This window comes from Microtus pennsylvanicus, chromosome 8 (assembly GCF_037038515.1).
Source record: "Microtus pennsylvanicus isolate mMicPen1 chromosome 8, mMicPen1.hap1, whole genome shotgun sequence".
Lineage (NCBI taxonomy): Eukaryota > Metazoa > Chordata > Mammalia > Rodentia > Cricetidae > Microtus > Microtus pennsylvanicus.
In genome coordinates, this window is record NC_134586.1 from 42,193,545 (window position 1) to 42,220,306 (window position 26,762).

At 35.3% G+C, this 26,762-nt stretch overlaps 1 protein-coding gene across 5 annotated transcripts in view; it reads right to left on the minus strand.

Moving 5' to 3' along the window:
- The window catches only part of Cntn6 (contactin 6), a 342,570-nt gene extending 318,129 nt beyond the window's left edge, over nucleotides 1–24,441 (minus strand). For 3 of the 5 annotated variants that reach the window (XM_075983307.1, XM_075983309.1, XM_075983310.1), the window contains exon 1: nucleotides 23,742–24,212. The gene's annotated coding sequence lies outside the window, so the exon portion shown is untranslated. Of the gene's footprint in view, nucleotides 1–23,741 lie in introns of all 5 variants that reach the window. The other 2 variants (XM_075983306.1, XM_075983312.1) reach the window with 2 other exon arrangements.
- Between the last annotated feature and the right edge of the window lie 2,321 nt (nucleotides 24,442–26,762).

Below are 26,762 nucleotides of genomic sequence, written 5' to 3' on the forward strand. Positions count from 1 at the left end.
ATTTCCATTGCTATCTATAATTTTGCATTTTAACAGACTATTTAAAAATTATTTTTTGTTATATTCCAGTCTGTGGAATATATGTTCATCTTTAATACACTCATGTATGAGTCCATGGCCACTTAGGCTGTTTGCTTTCCTTGGCTATCTTTACTTCAGATATCTATTTCCTGACGATGTCTTTAATTCTTCAGATATTGTTTACCTCTTTATATTTTGAATTTTGTAAGAAACGAGATAGGATTAATTTAGATGTATAACCTTACTAAAGTGATGGAGACAGAGCTTAGATAGTCATAGCCTGGTGAGTAGGTAAGAGAATTTCAGTCACAGGAGTATGATGCCACTATATGAAATTATCCATGAGTTGCAACATGAAACTTGTTATAGTTTGCAACTAAACAAGGATTGCCTTTTAATAACATAATGCTGTCCATGGTCACTTAGAAGACCCAAGATAGTTTCAACAGCAATTTACCAATGTGGATCATTTCTCCAGACAGTGCAATACAGAGTCAATCATCTCACAGAGATTTGCTGAGTTTCATTTCTACCTAAGTAAGTGTTTGCAGTTACAGTTTAAGAGTTCATTATTGGGGATGTTTTCTATCTTTCTTCAGAAATCAAACCTTTTTCCTTGAATATACAATAAATTTGCTCACATATTGAGCAATCTATTTTATTGCATTAATCATTCCCAGGTTCACATTTTTCATACAATAATTTCATATTTACTTATCTTCTAGACCAATAATTAGACCATAAACTGAGAAAGTCATGACTCTGGAAAAGAATATACACATGGCTCTCATTTGTTCAACAGAATGATATACAAGTTCAGCAGTTTTTCAGGAAGATAAAGCTAATTTGAATATCAATATTTGTAAATGAATGTGGGTACTAGTTAATCCAGTTAATTTTTTACTCTAAAAGTCCCTGGCCTCTTTAAACTTTAAAGATATTGCATAACTTCACAGTATCTTTCTTTTCCAATGCTCCTTCTTCTACTTACTTGTATATTTTGGATAAAAAGTCTCACATTGCCTAGGCTGGCCTTCAACTCACTATATGACTGGGGCTGACGTTGGAATTCTGATCGTGCCTACTTCTGACAGTCATGTGTTGGATTTAGAACTCTGAAATGATTTTCAGTGAGGATTTCTTGTTTCTCTGCATTTGTTTATTTCAGCTAACAAAAATGTCCTCCAGACCCGTCTATGTTGTTGCAAGGTAGATTATCTGTGCAATAGAATCCCCTGTCCCATCCTTCAGTGTTACGGTCTTTGAATATGTAAGTATCCAGTCCCTTTCACATTTAGCTCACACATATTAATTATTCTATTATAGACCTAAAAGTCTATATTTCCTATCACGTTGTGGTCACTTTGGGAAAGAATTCTCTAAATACCACAATGGTTGATAATTTCTGATGAGCTGATTCTTAAAGACCAAAGAAAGTTTTTCTTGGGAGGCACCAAATGATGAGATTTAGAGGTTTCTAAGTTTTTCTCTTGAACTCAGTGTCAAATTAAACATTTTGAATGGCATCCCCAAACCAAAATACATATGCAACAGTTCTATATAGTAAGTAGTTCATTCAAACATATTATCTTCTAAAAACATAGATGTTTCAAACACAAGTATTGTTTATATAGTATATTTTACACACATGCATTATATAAGTTTATAAAATACCATATATATTTTATTAATATGGAATAACTTTTAAAATTCATAACTGTCTGTATTCCTAACAAGTAGTTTTTTTCTTGGCATAAAACAGCTTCTCAACAGCTTATCAACGCTTGGAAAGTGTTTTCTTAGTCTCATATCCTGTTCACTGGGTTTTGTGCATTGGCTATCACTACATTAAATTGTTTTGTGTTTTTTAATCATAGTATCTGCTGGAAGTCTGGCTTCGAAATAGACAGGATATCCAAAAGGATGTGGTTAAAGGTGACGCTGAAATGAAACCACTTAATAGCAGAAGTTCCTGTAGCAGATGACAGATGCTGCCTATCTCGGCTGTGCTGGGACATTTAATTATATCCTGCTGTGACTCTTACCACTGGGGCAGTATTGAAGTTCATTGGCAGTCAGTTTTGGAATGGAGACAGCTGTGGTCCAACATGTTGACTCTGGTAAGTGACCTGTATACTCTGGCTCTCCTTCCTATCTGATGACTGTTTGACTTTGTGCACTGTTTTCCTCTGGATCTTACTATATTTATGTGTAACCCCTCTCTTATCTTTCATAGAAAATAGATTTTTATCATACAATATATTCTGATTATTGTTTCCTCTCTACCAGCTCTTCTCAGATCACATCCACTCCTCAACTCTTACAAATCTATACCCTTCATTTATCTCCTGCTAGAAAACAAATAGGAATCTTAATAATTAATGATGATAATAATAACCAAACAAACAGAAGAAAAGGAGCCATATCTATTAGTTCATGCATCTCCTGGGGACCTGATAATAACTGTATATGTTAACCTATGCCAAATATTTAGGAATATGTGTACAGCTATATAAAGTGACATGTATATTTACTTACTTATTTTGTTTTCTGTATCTGAGTGTTTTGCTGCATGTATGCTTTTGCTACATAATCATGCCTGGTTCCCATGGAGGTCAGAAGATTGAGTTGGAGTTAACTAACATTGTGAACTAAAATACAATTACCAACAACTGAATTCAGATGCTCAGTCAGAACAAGTGCTCTTTACCAATGGGACATTTCTCCAGTATCTTGTTAATATTAACTTAATCTCTCCATCATGCTAGGGATGAGCAAGATATAAGATAAGCCTACAATATTTTATCAGAGGTAAACAGTGCCTCTATAGCATGTATATCAGTTTATTATTTATAGTCTTAGCAATATTGCTAATTGAAAGTGACTGAACACTTTCCACACTCAAGCAGTGTGCCTCTCTGAATAAGGAACTGAAAATCCTACAGCAAATCCCCTACAAGAAACTGAAACGAGAGGGCCACTTCCAGGTACCTTAAGATATCCCGGTTAATTCCAGACTACAGAGCACATGACATAAAATCAAGACTAGGTCAGCCTAAGTGAATTTAAATCGCAAAGCAATTGCCATTCCTGTCTATTCAGGTAGCCTCCTGTGTCATTGTCAAACCTATCCATCGCTTTACTGATGCAGGGCAGAAGATGAAAAAAAAAATTCAGAACTTCAGAATATTCAGCAGAAAGCTTAATGAACACATGAAAAAGACACTATTTTTTAAGTTTTCACCTAAGCATAAATTTCTATTTTCTAAAATTTGAAAGTGACTATTTTCAAGTTATTCAAAGGGTAGGATACATACATAGGCCACCATTCAAGGGACAAGAGATGATATTGATTTCTTCCAGCAGCTCATACCTCCCTACACATTTATGAGCTCCTAAATCAAGAAGCAATTTTTGCTTTGTGACAATGATGGAGAAAGTGTCTACTTTTTCCATGATAGCACATCTACTTTATGTGACTTCCTTAATGGAAAACAGAAGGAAGACACAGGTTCTTCTGTTATTGCATGCAGGTGGACATTTTTACAAAGTCAATCTTTAATAAAGAGCAGATATTTACATATCTTAAATCAAAAAAGTAATTCTGTTTTTCTGACATTATTACTTAAAAAAGGGGGCTCTTCATGTTCTTTATGTAAGACTTGCTTACGGGGGAAAAAAGGAACCCTTTTCTTGAAGATCTGTCATGGGATATATACCAGTGCAGGTGCCATCATCAAGTATACAGTAGAAATTGATAAATTAATCATCCAATATCAGATTATGATTTTAAAACATCATCTTTGGACCAAGTAAAACTTATCTACTCAAGATCTGTGTGGAAAACTTATTATATTAATTAAGGGATTAGACATTATAATAAATAGTCGAACAGAGTAAGCCACTGGAAAGTTTGTTAATATTGCAATCATCACCAGTTGACATTGCTGTATAACCACATAGAATACATGAATTTATAAATAAATATGTACTCATGGGGTTGAGGAGACAGCATAATGAGTGGGAGTGCTCATTCTGCGAGCATGAAGAGCTGTTCTTATTTCTAACACCTATGTAAAAAGCCAGATATGCTTGCATATCCATGGAACCCCAGCCCTTCAGGACAAAGGCAGGTAGATTCTGACAGCTTCATATCCAGCCAGCCTAGCAGAAATAGCTAAGTCATAGTTTAGTGAAAGAACCTGCCTCAAGGCAATTAGACTGAGCAGAGCAATAGGGGGAGATGCTCAGGACCTAAACACTTTTGTTATCCATTTAGCTATCGTGCAAGCAACATTAAAATTAATAAATAGAGATTAATAAAAATAATTTCCAGCCATATGAGCAGCTCTTTTCATATATGTTCAGAAGAAATATTATAAAGCAAGTTATGTTCTAAATAAGATTACCTGCAGATACAGACTAAAATAAGTATATCCTTTTTAAATATCAGCAACATAGAGAATCTAGTGGCTTTACTGAGAATTAAATCCTTTTGCCCTAAGGTGAACTTACTTTCAAACTGGAATTAGAAAGATAATATCTCACTTCCATTAGATTTTGGACGGTTTAAAATTATCCCTTAGACACTTTAATAAATGTACAATTGCATTTGTTTCTATTCCTTTTTGTAAGTTTTATATATAATAAGGATAATAATAAAAGATAAGGGACTATCTTCAGAATAGTATATTATTTTATTCCAAAATTTTGCATGCCTTTTTAAAAAAGTTATCTTGTTGCTCTGAGAGTGAGTGGGAAGCCAGAGTCAATGAGACTGGCTTTGGAAATGCATGGGAGTTCCTGCTGTTTTCTTGGCAAGTATCTGTTTCACTAGAAATTCAGACTTTCAGTGTCAATTAGATGAAAATCGAATATCTGACTTACTGCAGTTTCTCATATAAATGGTCTTTTACACTTAAATTCTGAGGTTTAATTTGTATGCCCAAAATCCATTAAAAAAATTCTAATAAAGTAAGAAATTAATTCCAGCCTGGAGAAATATCTGAGCAGGTGAGAATACTTGTTGGAGAGTCATAAAACCCTGAGCTCACATTCCCAGGGCCCATATAAAAGCAGGATGTCCCCTCAGACACAGGCCACGTATCACTGTGGTGCATGAGACAAGAAGACTGATGGGGATTACTGGCCAGCCAGCCTCGGTGGTATTTCAAGGGGAGGGTGTAGTGAGAGTCCCTGTCTCAAAGAAATAGCATAGAATGGGATAAAAAAGGAAACAGATGTTTTCCTATGGTATCTGCTTGGACACATATGCTTCTCCCCATACACATGTACATACAGACTGCACACACATAGAGCACATTTCCAAAACATATGCAAAAAAAGGATAAAAAATTCACAATTGTCAATATAACTACTCCATTATGTAGGGTTGGAAATAATAAGCATATTTCATTAAGGCCCCCTGATAATAGACATGATTACACTTAAATATGCTTGGTGCTGTTTTAAAGTTGAAATATTCTGGTTTTTTTTTCTTTATTTTGAAAAAAAAAAAGCTGTGTAAGGAACAAGCCAAGGAAAGCTTTCATAAATTTAAATCTTATGTGTCACTCTCATGATATTTAGTCATTATTTCTTTTAAGCATTTCAGAAGTTTAAAAATTAGAGAATGTCTATATAATTTTCAAGTTGTAATATTTATGTTCCTTGACGTGCTAACAAAACACCTGATTAATGCAAATTAAGGAAGACAGAATTTATTGTGTTTCACTGTCTGAGTGCATAATCTGCCATGGTGGGGAAGAAAGCATGACGGTGGGAACGCACAGAAGTTGGTCATATGGTATCTAAACTGAAGAGACAGAGAGAAGCACTGTCCCCTTTGTATTCTGTCCAGGGCACTTACTTTTTTTTTTTGAGACAGGTTTTCTCTGTAGCTTTGGAGCCTGTCCTGGAATTAGTTCTTGCAGACCAGCTTGACCGTGAACTCAAAGGAATCCACTGGCCTCTGCCTCCCTAGTGTGGGCATTAAAGGCCTGAGCCATCACCACCGGGCCAGGACACTTACTTTTAGCAAAATTCTTCACTGCTCAGGTATAGACACATCCAACGTTGTTTTTCCTTGATAATTCTAAATCCCATAAAATCGTCAATGAAAATTAACCACCACACGGATTATATCTTGAAGTCTAAAATTTGTTATTTAATTCAGAATTAACACTGCAGACTTCTAGACAAGTGAAATCTACATAGGCTCATCCAGCTCTTAAACAGAAGTGCTTTTACACCAAACATGTACAAACAGTACCAGTTACAATTTTAAATTTAACTCAGTGATATTAATAAAATGGTTGATAAATATGTATTTATTCTACAGTTATTCAGTGTTACTCTAAGAAGCATTTTCCATCTCAAATCAGTTCACAAATTGTTAGATAAACATTTAATAAAAAATGTATATTCTAGTAGATATTTATTACCAGAGTAACTTTTTGTATAAAAAATGTACAGACATGCTGAATATTAGCAATAATTATACTCATCAAAACCGAATACTATATGCCTAAGCTCTTCAGATATTAGGAGGAGGACAACCTACACCTCTAAATAATTGTATGTGACTCGATTTTGACTCTCTTGACCTAAATTTTATCTATTTTCTGTCAGCAGACTCTGCAACTCAATTCATTGCAAAGCCATCTCATGTGATTCTTTTCTGGCTCGGCCCCAGCTCTGATAGATGTCTGTCTTTGGGGCCACCGCTCTAAAATAATTCTAATTACACACATTAGCTCCAAGCATGCAAGTCACAAAGTAGCAGCACAAACATCTTCAGAAATTAACCGGCACATCTGGAGCCTGGTTAAATATTCTTAAACTGCTCACTTTCATCACCCTGGAAGCATTAAACTTCTGGGCCAATTTTGTGTTGATCTTTTGCAGTCTAAAATATGATTAATGACACATTTAAAGATCAATTTAATTTTAAGCAGGGAACGTTGTCTTAGTGCCTTTTCACAATGCACAAAATAAAAAGTGGCAATTTTGACATTGGCAAAACGACAGCTGCAAATTAGTGTTCTCCAGTTTGCTGAGTCAATACGCTGTCATGTCACAAGCCATATAGAGTCAAATTAATTTAAAATTTAGTTCTCCAATGAATAGCAGAGCTTTTAGGGAAATGGGCACTCCACAGTTCTAAATGTAAGCAATAGCACCTATTATGTAAGTCTCTCTCTGTCTTCTCTGTGGTAGGATTCTGTTTTTCAATGTGTTCTACTGAGTTTTTCTATTAACTAGTATTGCTATTGAAGTCCATTTTATATTAAATACATTGGACTACATGGTGTTCAGATTAAACCTCCTCTGTGATTTCTAAACATACTTCTGATTCTTTAGAGTGAGATCACCATTTGTGAGTTATTATTTTTCTTTAAACTGAAATTTAGGGGGCTGGAGAGATGGCTCAGTGGTTAAGAGCACTGACTGCTCTTCCAGAGGACCCAGGTTCAATTCCCAGCACCCACATGGCAGCTCATAACTGTCACAAGATCCAGTTCCAGGGGATCTGACACCTTCACACCAATGCACATAAAATAAATTTAAATAAACCATAAAAATAAAAAAAACCCTGAAATTTAGGGAAACATCCAGTCCAAGAGACAGGCTGTGGTCTCAGAAATGTCTGCAAATTTACTTGTTGATCAAACTTCTAAAATATAGAGACAGTTATTTCCTGCAGGACGTATAGCTATGGCGGTAAGATTCATTTAAAACCCCACATGTTGGTTTCCTACCTTACACAGCACTAGTGAGAGGTGGAAACGAGTGTGATATCCTAGGGAAAAAAGTGAGAAAATGAGGTTGTGCCCTAGAAGATAATCTTAATAACCCAGCCATTCATTTCCCTTTCTCTTTGCTTCCAAGACACCACAAAGTGAGCAGCTCACTGAGCTACATGACTCTGGCATATCAGGATATGCTATCTAACCACAGACTTAAAGTGGATGGGGCCAATTAATCAAGGGCTAAACTCCTGAAACCAGGAGTTCATCTAAATTTGCCTCTTTATGGGATATTTATCTTGGAATCCTTAAAAAATATTAACAGAAAGCTGAATGATATAATAGTTTAAGATGACTCATAAATGTCATTATTCAAAGCTATAAGAAAAACATATTTTTATGGCTTATTTTTAAAAGTTTTTCTTTAAAGCGAAATGTGCCAAAAAAGCTGGGAATGTATTTGGGTGTAAATCAAATAAAAAATTCATTCCTAAAACTCTCTGTTTGAAGTTAAGCATCTGATTGCATTATTTTATTATGAATTAAAATAGCATCGTATATAAAGCCAAAGTGCTATAGTAACTTAAAGTAAAATAAAATAAATAGATATCCTCTCTTGCTCTGAAGATCTAGGCCCCAAACTATACATTTCACATTTTGAGGGATATTCAGAGAGGAAAAGTTCATATAATTAAACAGATTTGATTTTTCTCTGGTGTATAAATTATTTCTTAATCTAAAGTCATTTACACTTATTATCTATATCAGTGGGTATCAACCTTCTTAATGTGACCCTCTAATACAGTTCTTCATATTGTGGTGACCCCAACCATAACATTATTTTCACTGATACTTCAAAACTATAATTTTGTTACCGTTATAAATTGTAATGTAATTATTTGTGTTTTTATATGGTCTTAGGGAACTTTTGTGAAAGTGTCCTTCAACCACGAAAGTGGTTAAGACCCGCAGGTTCAGAACCACTGATATATATTTACTCCTAATTTTTTGTGTCATAGTACATTCCTGAAAGCTCAACAACACACACATACGCGCGCGCGCGCGCACACACACACACACACAGAGGGAGAGATAGATAGATAGATAGAGAGAGAGAGAGAGAGAGAGAGAGAGAGAGAGAGAGAGAGAGAGAGAAATATTTCTTTTTTGGTGGGGGGTTTTCAAGACAGGGTTTCTCTGTGTAGCGCTGGCTTTCCTGGAACTAGCTCTTGTAGACCAGGCTGGCCTCGAACTCACAGAGATCTGCCTGCCTCTGCCTCCCCAGTGCTGTGATTAAAGATATGTGCCACCACTGCCTGGCGAAAGAAATATTTCTAAAATGTGATGAGGAGTGACAGTAAATACTTAACTTGGTTTATTATTTTATTATAAAGTAGATCATTTGTTGGTCAAAGGAGAGACATAAATTTAAGTTCAACATTAGCTTTCATTTCAGCCTGTTAATTTTACATACACTGATTTAGATGACACCATAATAGCATAGTTGGAGTGAGCACAGACATATTTAAAATTATGTTTTGCTACTATATTGGAAATCTCATTCATTAATTGAGCATGTATTGAGCATCCACTACAGGTCCCACACTGTACCATATGATAGAGCTTAAAAGATTAAACATAGGAAATACATTTAGTACATGTGAGACTTATTAATATATAATTTTATGACTTGGTGGACATGGTATATCAACATTTTACTGATATTTTATAAGAGGACAAGCAATACTTGTCTATCACTTGCAATGATAGGAATGTATTTGGAAAAATTAGCTCACTCTCTTTTCACTGAGACTCAGGAGGGTTTGGAATCCAGGCCAGGTGCTACAGAGTCTGTGACGTGCCCCTGGAAACCAAGATTAAGAGATATAATGGCATCATATAAGATTTTATATTGTAAATGCTGAAAAATAAATACATTACAACTTTGAAGAAAATTTTCATCTCTAAACTGTGAGATGATTCTTGCTGTATGACCAACTTCTTGAGGCTGAGAAAAGCTGTGAATTCTCCCCCCAAAATCACAAAGGACATGGACTGACCTTTATTAAAAAAAATGAAAAATGATACATGATATAATCAACATAGGTTTTATGAAGAAAAAAGTTATTTATGGGAACGCTGATATTTACCTTATTTGATATTTTTTGTCATTTCAAACTGAACATTGAAATCAAAATTTCATATTTTCAATGGTGTAGACAGTAGATCCTTCTAAGTATGAAAGTAGAAATGGCATTGTGCCTTCCCTATCTCTAGTAATGTAGACATTTCCTCTTCTAGAAAGGGAGTTGTTCAGATACTTAGCGTTTAATTTATTTCTCTTGTATGTTGTATTCTTGGGTCATGGGCAGAACATTTTCTGTAATGTCACTGCATAGTGACTTATGGGTGTTTAGAAACAGTACCATTAGGTAACACATAATGAGGCCTTCAAAAAGTATACATATTTGAGGTTAAAATTTTACTTCCATGGCTACATTTTTAAGAAACACAGACATACAAACATGTATGTATATGTGTGTGGTGTGTGTACAGTCTTGGCGAAAAGACTGTTCACCACAGCACTCTTCATAAATGTGAGAGTTAGGTAGATGAAGTTAGGTACTGGTTTCAGCGAACTACGCAACACAAAACTTTAGAAAAACACTTTATAATATTTAAAATTTGCTCACAATATTTTAATTTTAATAAAAGGAAGCTATAATTCTGACCATATAAATTCATGCTAAAGTTTTGTTACAAACACACACATGCATACACACATACTCACACACATACATATACATACACACATACTCGCACATGCAAACAAGTGAATGAAAATTTGAAAAAATCTATATCCGTGTTGGAAATGATGCCAAATGCTAAGAAACAATAAAATGTAATGTGTAATGTTTTTTTTATTATTATTGAAAAAATTTCTGCCTCCTTCCCACCTCCCATTTCCCTCCTCCTCCCCCCACTCCTCTCCCTCTCCCCCCACTCCTCTCCCCTCCCCCCACTCCTCTCTCCTCCCCCCACTCCTCTCCCCTAACCCCACTCCTCTCCCCTACCCCACTCTTCTCCCCCTCCCCTGACCCCTCTCCCCCTCCCATGTGTAAGTTTTTAATTACAAATTTAATTGATAAATAAATGCGATGTTTATAAATAAAAAATAGTTGTAAAAACAATTTGTAGTGCTTGCAATTCCTCTCCATAATTTAGCAATGGGATTTAAGAATATAGATAGGAATTTTGACTTGATTCTACCAATTCCACCATCTTAGTGAGAGAAAGTTCTATTTGCTTGTTGGAAACATATTTTATTAATGCTAGGGCCATGAACCACTTAATAAGAAAATTTTGCAACTAGTCAATAGGATATAATTTCTTATTAATCTGCTGGGTTTTAGACAGATTTTTTTTATTTATGTATTTATTTATCTATTTATTTATTAAAGATTTCTCCCTCCTCCCAGCCGCTGCCTCCCATTTCCCTCCCCCTCCCTCAGTCAAGTCCCCCTCCCTCATCAGCCGGAAGAGCTGTCAGGGTTCCCTGCCCTGTGGGAAGTCCAAGGACCACCCACCTCCATCCAGGTCTAGTTAGGTGAGCATCCAAACTGCCTAGGCTCCCACAAAGCCAGTATGTGCAGTAGGATCAAAACCCATTGCCATTGTTCTTGAGTTCTCAGTAGTCCTCATTGTCCACTATGTTCAGCGAGTCCGGTTTTATCCCATGCTTTTTAAACTTTATGAATAATCTGAAATTATTTACCTCAGTTTGAAACTAAAGAGAAGAAAGTCAGTCATTATGTGAAAAATATTTTATCCTATCATCATTTTAGTGTGCCCTACTCTCTGGGATCATTTAATTTGAATCAGAATAGGGAATAAATCAGTATTTTCCTTGTTCTCCTTCATCTGTGTTTTATTCAAAATTTAATTTTAAAAAGTCATTACAAGAAAACATGATAAACACATGTCTCTCTCTCTCTCTCTCTCTCTCTATATATATATATATATATATATATATATATAATAGATACAAAATAATATAATATTTAGCCTGCTTATCAAAATGATACTGAGAAGTTTCATTGTAAGATGCCATTTTATTTTTTTGATTTACTGCTATTTATTGTCATAGTTTTACTCACCTAGCGCAATTCTGGTTATTCAGTATGTTTTACCATTACTTAAGCTAACTCCAATATTTCCGAGAAGTTGTTTTCACACAGAAATAAATTCACAAAAGGAAATAATATGCAGATCTTGAAAAGTCTGGGAATCCTATAATTATTTTGTAATTCAAATACTAATGAATCTTGAAACCTCACTGGTATTATTTACTTCTTGGAGCTGTTTTACATTTCATTGTGGGAGGAAGAAAACTTAACTGTGGTGTCTGAAGTGAAATAACCTGTTAATGCTAAAAGACTTATTAGTGATAGTGCAAGTATGCATGCCAGAAAATTTTATTTGATTTCCCATCCCATTCATCGCAACTAAGTTACTTTTATTATAGTCTTCAGTACCTTTTTGAGTGAAATATTTTTATTTATTTATTTTTAAGATGCTTTTAATGGAAATAGAATTACATCAATTCTCTCCTTCCTTTCCTTCCTCCAGCATCTCTGTTGTAATAAGGGCGGCGGGGCTGCGTCCCCATCACCCCAGCCGCCTGCCCGGCTAGCTTACCCGAAATAATTACACAGACACTGTATTCATTTAAACACTGCTTTGGCCCATTTCTATCTAGCCTCTTCTAGGCTCATTTTCACATATTAATTTAGCCCATTTCTAATCATCTGTGTAGCGCTCCTAGCTGCGCTTACCGGGAAGATTCTAGCCTATGTCCATCCTGGGTCAGAGCTTCATTGCTTGCATCTGCCTGGGAGCTGGGACATGGCGTCTCTCTCTGAGGCGTCTGCTCCCGAGAAGGGAGCTGTCGAGTCTGACCTCACTTCCTCTTCCTCCCAGCGTTTTGTTCTGTTTACTCCTCCCACCTATCTCCTAACCAATGAGAGCCAAGCAGCTTCTTTTTATTTAACCAATGACCTTCCTCCATCACATCTCCATTGTATTCCTCAAATAGATAGTCTCTTCTTCTTCATTGCATTGTGAGCACGTGTGTGTGTGTGTTAATTTGTGTTTGTGTGTCTGTGTGTGTGTGTGTGTGAGGGAGAGGGAGAGAGAGACAGACAGAAAGACAGAGACACAAAGAGAGAGAGATAGACAGACAGACAGAAAGATAGAAAGAGACACAGAGAGAGAGAGAGACAAAAAGACAGAGACAGAGGAAGAGAGAGAGAGAGAGAGAGAGAGAGTCAGAAAATAAGCATTCTTTGCATCTCCAGGACATAAGTTGCACCACTACTTGACCCAATAGTGATGTGTTCTAAGACTTAACGATAAGTACTTCCCTCTGTCTTTCATCTACAAACCACATAGGCATGGTCTACACAAAGCAGCAGCATGAGGACAGAGCCCATACATCTGCATACATCTGTAAAATACATATAACACAGCACTGTTCTAAGGTAATTTGTTTAAACACACATTTTTCATGTGTTCCATCTTTTTTCTAAACCTTTTCTTTCAATTTTTGATATTATAATATAATTACACTATTTATCCCTTCTCTTTGTTCCTCCCAAGTCTTGTCATATACTCGTCCTTGCTCTCTTTCAAATTTATCAACTAAATTTTTCATTAAATGTTGTTACATACATGTATTTATATTATATACATTTCCAAGGAATATATCTACAAAAAATTCCGGAGAGTATAGCTCTTGGAAAATTTAATACTTCTTTTTGCAGTGTGATGTCATACTTAGAATATCTATGAGGAACATAGACTCATATTTTTGCATATTTAAGAGGCTGTTGCCTAGGAAATATTTTAATGTCACATGCTTTAAAATGCCTTTCTGTCACTCAAAAAAAAAAAATCTTTACCATGAAACTTACAGCAAATCTGATTTTCAATCTTCCATTCCCTTTACTGCTTTGTCCTGATTGGAAGATTGACAGAAGGCAGAGAAGAAAATGATGTGCTCTATCTTTGGTCCTTTTCATTTTCTAAGAGTGCTATTCCAAGAATCCATAATGTTCCCAAAGTTTACCAAAACTTGCAGTGCATTACATGCAGATATATAATATCCAGCAGCTTCAGACAGAAACATGTGAGGAAGAGCATTAGCCTTGAAATAACATACACATAAAACTTTGAATTGAAAATGTCTAAATTCTTCTGACTACTAATTCACAACAGCATCTTGTAAACATGAGTAAAAAGTTACTAATCGCTTCAGAAGGTGTCTTCAATCTCATTCTTCGGAATAAGAGGAAACTGGTTCTCTTTTAGGTATTAAAAATTCTATCGAGATGAAAAATGGTTCAGAGGTCAAGAGCTCTGGCTGTTCTTCCAGAGGTCCTGAGTTCAATTCTGGGTTACAACACGGTGGCTCACAATCATCTGCAATGAAATCTGGTGCCCTCTTCTGGCCTTCAGGTATACATTCAGACAAAACATTGTATATAAAATTAATAAATAAAAAAACAAATATATAAATAAACAAATCTTTAAAATTTCCATCTACTTTTCTTTTTGTCAGTCATCGGGAGGAATTAAAAGCAAAGTCAATTTGTTTGTCCTAAGTTTGGAATGTGTCATGGAAATTGCTGTGTTAATGTTTCAGAATAATTGGTTATATATTTTATGAAAAAATATTCGATTAGACTTAAAGAATTAATGCAGCAATAGCCCTAAAATATTTAAATGAATAGCATCTAATTTTCCTAACTAAATCCTTGACTATGTTCTAACCTACTATTTCATGAGATGATCATTCTGTTTTAAGTTATAACTTTTAACAATTTATAGTATTTGTATAACTAATGAAAAGATAGAAACCAGTGGTTTTGATCATTCCTTGTTATATTGTTCAAAGGACTGAATATTGTTCCTAAAAAAATCAGCGAAAATAATTATTTGAAAATGTTGAAAAAATAGTTAAAGAAAAAGAAAGAAAAGGAAAGAAAGGAAAAAAAAAAACGTACTGAGCTGGGATTTCCTGCATTCACTAAAAAGCCAGTAATGGAATTATCTTTGTTTAAACCTAATGATAGAAGCAGGCAGAGACAGGCTACTGTCCAGAGCTCAGTGGCCAGTCAGCCTAGCTGAACAAATATTGTGGTGCACTGAGAGCCTCTGTTTCAAATATTAATATAAAGAATGGTAGAGAAATCACTCATTGCTGACTTTGGCCTACCCCTCCCCCCCCCACACACACCATGCACATAATGGCAGCTGAGTGGATACACATGTGTGCATATATGCATACTTACACACATACGTACACACACACACACACACACACACATACTACACCCAAGAAGAGGGGAAAATGAATCTTAATTACTAAGGCAGAAGTACTTAGAGTATCATATATAAACAAATGGTTCAGATTGTTGTCTTGAACACAGTCCTTCCTTTTCAAAGTACCACCAAGCAAACAGAAAAATTGCCAGCAGAAGTGTATGGGGCATTGGAATGCCATTAGAAAGAACTAGCACCAGAAAATTATAAAGTCTGAAGGCCTCCTAGAAGAAAAGCATACCAGAGATACTTTAAAGGTCTGGCAGGGATGAACTGCAAACAACCTAAGAGCAAATGACCTTGAATTAGATATGAGACCTTAGGAGACCATGGTTTCCTGAAGAAAGTGAGTTGCTGAACCTTGTTTATAAGGACCAAACTCACTCTGTCTGCACAGGAAATAGATATTTAAAGTACAGTAGACAATTTCAGGTTAAAATATATGAAGAGAAACAAAGAAGAAAAGAACATTTCTGTGTTCCTGTGTAGGCAAATGTGAAGAGAGTTATCTCTATGATAGACTCAGGACTCAAAGTGAGTATCTCATAGAAAATTTCTACTGCAGGTGAATTGTCATAGGGGGAAATTCAAAGGAACAAAAATATAATGTACCATGATAGAGATAAATAATAGAGGGATTTTCTCCTAGAGCCTAAAAATCAGACAAAAATCAAAAGCCATCTCAAAAAGGGAAGAGTCACAAAATATTGGAAAAATATTTAAAGATACACAGGAAAAATAAAGGTGTTTTCCTTTTCAAAGCTAAAGGTATAAAATATAAATGGGAGGAAGGCAGCTTCATGGAATGGCAGTTATTAAAAGTTTGCTAGGAAACCTAAAAGAGAAGAATAGATGAAGGAAATGATGAAGAAAAGTCTTCAAAGAGTAAATTAAAGTGCTTTCATGTTGCAAGACTGAAATGCACAGTAACTACACAATTTCAATAGCCAAAAAAGAAGAAAACAGACATCAGAGGTTATAGAAACTCATCTATCTATCTATCTATCTATCTATCTATCTATCTATCTATCTATCTATCTATCTATCTATCATCTATCTATCTATCTATCATCTATCTATCTATCTATCTATCTATCTATCTATCTATCTATCTATCTATCTATCTATCTATTTATTTATATCTAAACTATATAGAAACTGTAAAACTGGAAATATATAAACAGATAAACAGTATCTATGTTTTATTTTAAGACATCCACTATAATTTTAAATTTATTATTGCTTTTGGATGCATGGTTAATTTGTGGGCATATACTGGTCCCATTTATGTTACTGTGATAAAATAATGACGAAAAGCAAGTTGAAGAACTTATTTTTACTGACACATCTAGAGATCTAAAGTCCATAATACTGAGAAAATCATGACATACTGATGGGGATGGAAAGTTGGTTAATTGCATTTGCTTTGAACACAGGAAGGAAAGAAAGCTAGGAGGAACTGGGGCTAGTCTATAAACCTTCCAAACCAACAGAGATGTATCAGCAATGTTGCACCTCCTTAAAAGTTTAATAACCTACCAATATGGTGCCATCTACTGGAGATCAAATGTTCAAATACATGAGCCTTTGGGGAATATTTCTCATTCAAACAACAGAAAATTGTTATTTTTATATTAAACATACCAAAAACTAAAATAACGAAAATAATAAAATACAGAAGCTTTTGCAACTTTTTGTTGCAAACATAGTTATGGTATTCTCTCATTTTATTTTGTGCTCTGTTTTTATGAACAGAAAATTAAATAAGTTCTTGATCAAGTCCAAATACTTTCTGTCTGTAGAATTAAATTATTTTTAGTTTTTATATATCCACACACTAGTGTCTCTGAGTCTTTCCACATTTTTCTCATAAGCACTATTTTTATTTCCAGTTTGGTGATTTACACACCAAATTTAATTTTCTACTAAATACCCAATACAATTGATAAGATGATGATTATAATTTTCATTCTGTTCATTGTTTTATATTATTTTTACTCAATTGATTCTAAAGCTAATAGACAAATATTATAGTAGTAATAATATAACTATAATGAACCAATGAACACATAGAGAGCTTATTAATTGCTGGGCTTTCTTCCAAGATATTTTCACAAATTAAGCCATTTAATTCTCTTCATAATACAATGAAGTCGATACCGTTATTATCTCTACTATGAATGGAGAAACTGAGATGTAGAGAGGCCATTGCTATATTGCCATTGCAGACACCTGAAATCTAAATACCCAGGCTCCAATTTTTTTTCTCATTTATTTTGCTATGAATCTGAGGCTGACCTAAAACCCATGATCCTCTTGCTTTAGCTTCTGAGATGCCCAAGTGCTGAAGTTAGATTCCTACAGACACATCCCATCATGGCATGCACACTCACTCACACACACACACACACACACACACACACACACACACACTCACTCACCTGCACACAACACATACAACCTCAATTTCAGGTACAATGACTTCTGTTCATGTAAATCTCAAGGGTCACAATTTTGGAGTAAAAATTGCATAAAAGGACCATTAAAAACTAAAAGATTTCTACTGAAAACTCACAAAACAAAGATATTTATATTCAAGTCTTGTTCTACAGAAACAAAGAGAAGAAAGAAAAAAATCTACTTATGGTGTTGGGAAAACACAAAGGAAAACAACAAAGTCTTTCTGACCCTGGAGACAGTATTTGTGGGCACAATACCAAACACACTACCTGAAACAAATTTCCATTGTTTCCAAATACACTAAAAGCACATACTTTAGGTAATATAGAGAAAACATTCCAAGTGTTTGTTTATTTTTGTCTTTGTTAGATATTTCTCTTTTATATTAAAATAATATAATATCTCAAACCCTGAAGGATGGGAAATGACAGAAGAGAATATTAAAAGTTTCCACCATCGAGAGCCTTGATTTAAAAGCCTTGCTATGTCTTAGGTCACTGCATCATCTGAAAAATGGGAGGATACACATGCCTCAAGACAATAAAATAATAAATCTTAAATACAAAGTGTATATTGTGGATATACAGTTATATTAAAGTTCTAAATACCTAGGGATTGTACAACAAATATCTAAGTGCTCGATACTTTGCGAAGAGTTGAATTTATTCAAAAAAAGTAACATTATTTAAAGTAATTGTAGGACACATATTATAAAATCTCATCAAATTTATTTTTCTTGTAGTATTTCACATCAAAAATTGAAGAAAGAAGATTCCATATGCTTACTGCACTACCACATACATGGTACTTCCCACTAATATGGTCATTAATTATAATGGTGTAGATATGTTTCATGAGGGACATGGTCGTGTTGGCATCCCAAAGTCACTTGTTTACTGTATGAACCAGGCCTGTTAACCAGGGTTTATTCCTGGTGTTATCATATACTCTATGAGTTTTTTTATAGCATCCTAAAATCATCCCTATGCTTGTTTCTAAGGATCTTTTGAGAACACATTTTAAAACAAAAAAGATTTAAGGGGGAATAAAGCAATACTATGTAATTGAAAAACATAAATCTAAAGAATAATAGCTAAATTTTCAGAAAGTGATGAGAAATTACTCTGACATAGTTTTAATATCTCTAAACATACTCTTTCTGTACATATTTTAAAATGGAAATTCAGCATTCAAAGGGACATGTCAAATGATAAAGATACCTAAATCTGCAGAGGAAAATTCACAGATGAACACTGTAACAGAAAGTATACAATCAAAGCAAAGCATTTGAGATAATAATGAAACAAAGTGCAATGTTTAAAACAAATATGAATACTTTTATAAATATGAAAAATGTACAATTAAGAATCAACATGGACAAAAGTGGCAGCCCAAAAGAAAGAAAAGGAAGAGAGAGAGAAAGAAAGAATAAAGAAATAAAAGAAAAAGGGTAACAGTAGGTTTGCTCATGCTCTCAAGTATTCAGGTATTAGGCAGGGAAACTAAAAACACATGACTAAAAATCTTGTTGCAATGAAAGAATCTTATTTGTATATCAATCAAAATCTCAGTAATGGGTTTTGGATAGATGATTGCTATCCAAAGAACAAGATTATTTTCCTATCAGAAATATTAGGGCACTCATAACCTCCTGTAGTACAAATATATGCAAAACATATCATAACAAATATGGAAAGGACTTAAATTTTTAGTTGTATTTGAAATACCATCAGATAATAAAATGTTAACAAATATGAAGAAAACATTGATATATGAATCCTACCTATTTGGATCATAAATCTCTGATATTGACTTCTCATTTTTCCTAGAAAAAATATTTAAATAACTTGCAGATTGTAATAGCCAATACACTGATATATTTTTTTTATTAAATTTACAGTTAATAAATTATGTGAAAAACAATTGTATGGCTTTTATATTAATTAACTACCTTTAACAATCGAGTGGAAATTTAATTTGACCTTTATGTACTTAATCTCACCATAGCAGTATTTCAGATTATCTCTACTGTTTTCCTGACCTTTATGTGTAAAACATAATTACATTCCTCTCCGTCAAATAAAAGAATCTTAAAGTAATGGCAAGATAATATTTCCTTAGACTGACCAATTATAGGAATATTTTAAGAAAAAAATATGGATTTGAACCTTGAGATTTCTGTCCGGTGCTCCAATGTGGGTCTCTGTTTCTGTCTCCTTTCATCGCCTGATGAAGTTTAATATTCAGGAGGATGCCTATATGTTTTTCTTTGGGTTCTCCTTCTTATTTAGCTTCTCTAGGATCACGAATTATAGGCTCAATGTCCTTTATTTATGGCTAGAAACCAAATATGAGTGAGTAATGGGTTTTTGATCCTACTGCACGTACTGGCTTTGTGGGAGCCTAGGCAGTTTGGATGCTCACCTAACTAGACCTGGATGGAGGTGGGTGGTCCTTGGACTTCCCACATGGCAGGGAACCCTGATTGCTCTTTGGGCTGATGAGGGAGGGGGACTTGATTGGGGGAGGGGGAGGGAAATGGGAGGCAGCGGCGGGAAAGAGACAGAAATCTTTAATAAATAAATAAATTAAAAAAAAAAAAAGAAAAAATGTGGAAGTGAAGAATAATGAGAACGTTCATCTGGTGTTGGAGGTTCCAAAGCATTCATCTGAGAGAAAAAAAAGTCATATTCAACAACAGCTAACCCTTCTGGGTAATAACTTTGAACATGGGATGTTTACAACAGCGCTTACAAACCTGTATGGCTTTCTCAAAAGTATGACTGTTTGATTGTAAAATGATAACTGGTCTTGACTGTGCAAAGTAAAATAATGATCAGGAACACAACCGTGAACATGTGACTGTCTCCTTATATATTTCCAGAAAGTGGGACCCACCCACCCCAAAACCAAGGATGAGTCAGGGTTTAAATGCTTGTTAGGACAGTGTTAGTTGTTTCAATTTTGAAATGAATCTAAAATGAAGGTTCGGTAATTACCATAACGTCAATAATTTAATTTTCTGAATTGATTATCTTAACACACACACACACGCACACACACATGGGGTTTACATCACTTTTAAAGTTGTCAAAAAGGCTGAAAGAATAATAGCTTAATAGTGTTCCTATGATTAATCTCAATCTGGTATGCTTATCTATCTGTTCTTTAAATTTTATTTCTTTTCCAATCAGTTTACCTTTAGTTCTTATTGACCATCCTACCTGACTTGAGAGTCAACTTAAGTAGAAACCTTAAATTGTTTTATATCCCACTTGGGCAGAAAAGTAGCTAGGACTAGATGTCAACCTTCTACATGTTCCCAGAGCCTCGAGTACTGAAGACGAAATTTTAGATCACTAGTTAGACATTAGAAGACATAAGGACAGTAGAGGGAGATTCCTCACTTATAACCAATGGCTTATAATAACAGGGCTGTAAGTTTGGTGTTCTACTTCTCAGAGTCACAGGATTTGGCTTATCTGGCCCTGAGAGGACACATGGCGTCTAAACTTCCACGAATGTCACTAATTGATCATTGTCTAATCTTGGCTCAAAAGCCCTTAGCCTTAGACGTCTACTATATAACAAGTGTCTTTACATACTATTTCCACTAGCATCAGTACAAATAGTTCTGTCAATCACCTAGACAGGAGTGAGAATTTTAAAAAATGCAGTGTGTTCTACAAACTTTAGACATAAGATAATATCTGTCTAAAATATAAATTTGCACGTCTCTGGCCTTTCTCCCTTCCCACACTTTGAGAGAGTTTTGTTGTTCAGTGATCTACTTAGCCACTGGCTCCAGTCATCCATTGAGAGTACCAACTATACTTGCTGATAGAGCCCACCCTTTTCTATAACCTATTTTGTCTTTTTACTTCTTTTTCCAGAGAACGCAAAAAGCAGGGATCTGTAAAGAGTTCCAAGCAAGGTTCTGTTGGCAATGATGGGTATTTTGAGAACTGATTAACATTTAAATATGTATTAAAATAACTCCAAATAATTATTTTTTCATAGTTTTTGTTTATAACTATAGAGTTATTTTTCTGAAACTAGTATTTTTACTGCAAACAAATATATAACAGAATTTTGGCAGCTTATATCGTTTTACCTCTTTTTTGTTTTATAGAGTAAGATAAATTCTTCTGCAAGGATATCTGTCAAATTATTGATGATATCATCACACTAAGTACTCATTATTCTGAGAAAGATGGCTATACTATAAGAAACCATTCTCTATAAAGTACATTTCTCCCCATCCCATCTTATTAAGAGAAGTTTAAGCACAAAGAAATAACACCTCATCATTGTTATTTTTAGAGGATGTGCTCTCTCTTTCAAGATTTCATATTTTGCTTGTTTATTTTTTCAAGTACTGAAGCTGATGATAGCACCTTCTACTTTACATGTTGTGAGTATAAATATGTCGCTACATAACTGAGTATTTCATAATCCCCTTCCTTCTGAAAGTAAAATCAAAAGGTATCAATTTTTTTTATACTTTTTTCACTCATCTGAAGACTAGAAGCTCACTGTCAACTTAATACACTTCAAACTGTCTTCAAAACACAATTCATTTTATGGGAAATGGGAAGCCCACACCTAATGTGTGGTCATCCGCTAAGTGACCAAGTGAATTCAGCTTCATTGAAGAAAGTTACACATATATATTGAAAATAAAATTAAGACAGCTCTCTAGAAATGCTCAATGAAAATAAAGAATCACATTTTATTTTAAGCATTTTTTAAGTTCTTGCTATGAACTGCTAACTTATTAATTTATGTAACCTCATATAAGGCCTTTACATAAAAGTTTCTTGATTGAAAATCTTTATACTGCATAGCCATGATTTTGCTAAGAAAAATCTTTGAAGCAACAAACATGAAACGTCTCTGTATTTCTGTTAGATATACAATTTGTGCCAGCATTTTTGTGAGCATATGTTTGTTTAGTGGAAATGTATATATTTACACATGTTGAGGGGAGGGCTAAAAAACTATGCTCAAATATGTTATTTCTTTATAAATTGCAATGCACATAAATTGTTGACACATTTCAACAACAATGGTTTTAAAAGGTGACAAATGAATCCATCAGATGCATGAAAATTGCTTAAAACATGAAATTCAATAACCAACATATTCCTTGGCTTATAGGTATCTTTGAGAAACGCTGTCACTACAGAACATTATAAATCCCTTATTCTCAAGATAAATCTATAATGCCGTTGTTCTCCCTGTTTTCTTGCTCTGTGTAATTTCTATTTGCTATTCTGTGAATGCTTCTCAGAGGACATAGGCAGGATGCTGATTATTTAAACTTTAGTTTCATTTGGAGGAACAAGAACTATAAATTCCAATCTCCCCAAACCCCCAATGTTACACTATCATGTTAACACTGGGGCATATGTAGTGGCTAATCTGAGAACTCTACAAAGTTTTGCTCCCAAGTCATCAACTCCTGAAACTTTCATAAAGTATTATAAGATCCTTATCGTAACAGGCTTAGCTGGGATAAATGGGGAGGGAGTGTGAGTTCACAAGCTTTTATCTCTAAGCTGGGTGCAACCAAAATGTCAGAGGAAATTTGGTGCACCCATTTGACCTCCACTCCTGTGTTTCTCCCGTTGTGAAAACCCTCCCCAAGGAAACTTTTATAGCCGTTCCTTTAAATCATCTGTGGATACTGCAAACCCCACCCCTCAGCCCTTGGAGGAAAAAAAATAGCAATCACATCTTCCGATCTGTCTGCCGTTTCAGAAAGGGCGTGTAGCCATCGGAAAGTACCAGAATTAGCACTGTCATCCAGTCTTGCCCATTAGTTTTACTGCAGCAAAGACTAGTGAAACATTGAAAAAAATATATACCTGTAGTCTCACTTTGCCTGGTTTGATCCTACATCTCCCGATACAGATTCAATGCATTTTTCTCTCACAGGGAATAAACGTTTTTAAACAATCAGCATTATAAAAACACAGCATCAATGAAACAGACACATCCCCCCCCACCACACACACAACCCCAGCTTTTATCTGTTATACTAATACAAAGAGATAGAAAGCAAGAAAAGCTGCAGCTTGACCAGCAAAATTTTCATTGCAGCAGACAGCGCAATTCTGTACTTACGGATCTTAGCAGGGAAATGTCTCGGGATCTTTACAATTTTTCTGCAGAACTCTGGAGCTCTCAGCCAGGCATGCTGTGCATCCAAGCAGAACCAAGCCGTATGGAATGTCTATGCAGCTGGGAGATAATGGGACTCTTTTTCCCAGCTGGGACTGCAAGCCTTTTATCCACTGAGTATTGCGTGGCTCCTCTCTGGTCTTAAGCATGAAATACGCTCCTCTCCTGCTGCATTCCTGACGGAACCTAGACAATTAGTTCTTGAGGCACATGTGAAAAGCTCCTGTTTAGAATATTCAAAGGGAAAATTCTCTCCACACTGAAAGCCAGTTCTGTCTTCCCCATCCTTCACAGACTCAGGCAGTTGGGAGCAGCTGCCATTCCAGCGGCAAGAAAGATTAAATTCACTCTCCCCCCCCTCTATTCTTTGACTAGATACAGTCACTCCTTTCGGGTCATCAGAAAATTGTTCTTATTGAAAACTGGGTCAGACTAACTACTTATTAGGCATCCAACAGGGAAGGAAGTAGTTTTTTTTTTTTCTTCTTTCTTTCTCTGGTTTCGCTGCATTGTCATTTGCAAGGAAAGATTAAGCTGGTCAAGGGTCTGCACCAATTTATACTGTGTTCAAACAGAAGCTTTCTGAAACATGCCCGCAGCTCCTGGTGCTAGTGTGAGTGAAGAGAAAGGGGAAATAAAAATCAAAGGCTTATCCCTAAAGCCCGTCTAAATGAAATATGTGCGTTAGACTTCTTAAAGAGAGCAGATTACATAAAGTGGAGTCAAATAGACCAGAAGAATAGTGTTGCTCTCATAAACAGTGTGTTTACACTCTCCTGGGTAAGGAAGGAGTTTGCCTGTGTTTGTGTAACAGTTTTGTTTAAAAACAATTAAATAAATAAATATTTGTCATGTTTCACACAGAGTTCTCTGACTAAACTTTTTGGCATGACTAAGTCTTGGAATGGTTTTTGAAGAGACTGCTTGGGAAATAAAGCCAAAACACATACAAAGCATGTGTATGAACATCGAGATCCTAACACATACAATCATACCTATAACACAAGAATATTTTCAGGGCGCAACACAAAGAAAATATATTTTTTGACATTTGATAGTTAAATAAATGGATGCTTGGAAAACTAAATTACAAAGCACATTAGTTTACGTCAAAAAGTATCTTTTGACCATACTTTGATTTATCTACTAAGCAAGGCATGTATTACTGGATATTTTGATGACGTGGATTATATTTCTCTGTTACTATATCCACCCAGCAGGTCATTTGTCAATATGGGCAAGCTTCATCATCAAAACTTTATAGGGAATGTGATTCTTTTTGGTTGTTGTTGTTGTTTATATTGGGACATGGCCTCATAATTTTCTCCACACTAGCCTCTAACTCTCTTTCCTGCCTTAGCCTCCCAAGTGCTGGGATTCTAGGTTCCTATCATTATTTCTCTTGTTCATATATTCCTTTCTCCCTCTCTTTAACTGTATTCCAGAGCTTGACCTGGTGCATGGCTGTATATTTCTGCATCAGGTTCCATGAATTACTATTTGAAGGCTCTATGATGATAGTTGGGGTATTCACCAGTCTGAAGATCAGCTCCAGTACCCCTCCACTGTTGCTAAACGTCTTAGTTAGGGGTCATCTTTATGTATTATTAGGAAATTCCCTAGCACCAGGTTTCTCCCCATTGTGACTCATTCTATCAAGAAATCTTTTTCATTGCTCTCGCTTCCTTTTTATATTACATAAAAAAATAGTGCAAAAGAATTTGTTCCTTTCCTGTCACTGTATCTAAGTATGTATCAGTCACTCAGTCTGCAGTTATAGCCTTCCCTAGTGCTCCTCCGCATGGAGTATTTTCTCCTCAGGCCATGCCCCTCTGTCATATTGGCAGCCATACTGACTTCTAAATAAATATATGTAAGGATATTCAAGCCATTCTTCCCCGTTTCACAGCTCTCAGATCTCCCTTTTTTCTTTCCCTTCATACTTGTAGCCAAGAAATGTACTTTTGTCCTGCCAAATCTTTGAAATTACTTATGTTTTTGATATCTCATTTCCTTTAGCTTCTGCTCCATTTCCAGGCTCCTCATTACTACAACTCATTGTGAAAAAACTGTCTGTATGCATTACCTCCAGTGTACACGTTCTGATCCTTGTTTGAATCCAGTCCGATTGGTCCTTTGTTCCCACATTCCACATAAGTTTCCCTTGTTATGGTCAAGACAAGATCACATATTTAAAACTCTCAGTAGCAGGTTTGCAGTTCTTGTGTTAGTTGACATAATGTCAGTAATTGGAACAGTTAGTCATTTTCTCCTTGTTTAAAGACTGTCTTTAACTTCCCGTTTGCCTTCCGACTTACCCAGGGCCCCTACTTAAGCTGAATTGCCATGTTTATTTTCTGGTTCTTTAAACAATGAAGATCAAGAATGTCTAAACTAAGTCTAGGACAGAGAATTTGCAAAGAAATTTTTCTAGTGATAATGAAAAAATTCCCAAGTAAGTGAAGAAGTATACCACCCCCATAAATCTTTAGATTTCACATATTCTTCAAATTTCACCAGATTTTTCTTTTGACAACAAACAAAACATGCAAATTCGTGTTTTATTTTTATTCATTTATGATTCAAAGTTTCCCTTACCTCTCCTCATCCCCCTCCTCCTAACTTTTCCCCCCATCCTACCCTCATTCATTCCTCTGAAAGTGCAAGGCCTAATATGGGGAGTCAAAGACTCAGTTGAAGAAGAACCAAGCTCCCCATTCCCAACAAAGGCTGAGCAAGGCACCTCAGCATAGGAAATGGGCTCCAGAAAGCCAGCTCATGCAACAGGGGATAGTTCCTAGGCACACTGTCCATAAGCTGACAAGGCTACAAAACTGTCTTCCACATGCAGGATCCCAGCTGTCAGTAGGGAGACCATGAGCTCCTGCAAGTCTCTGTGGGTTTCCCCGTTACGATCTTGATCCCCTTGCTCATATAATGCCTTCTCTATCTATTCAACTGTAC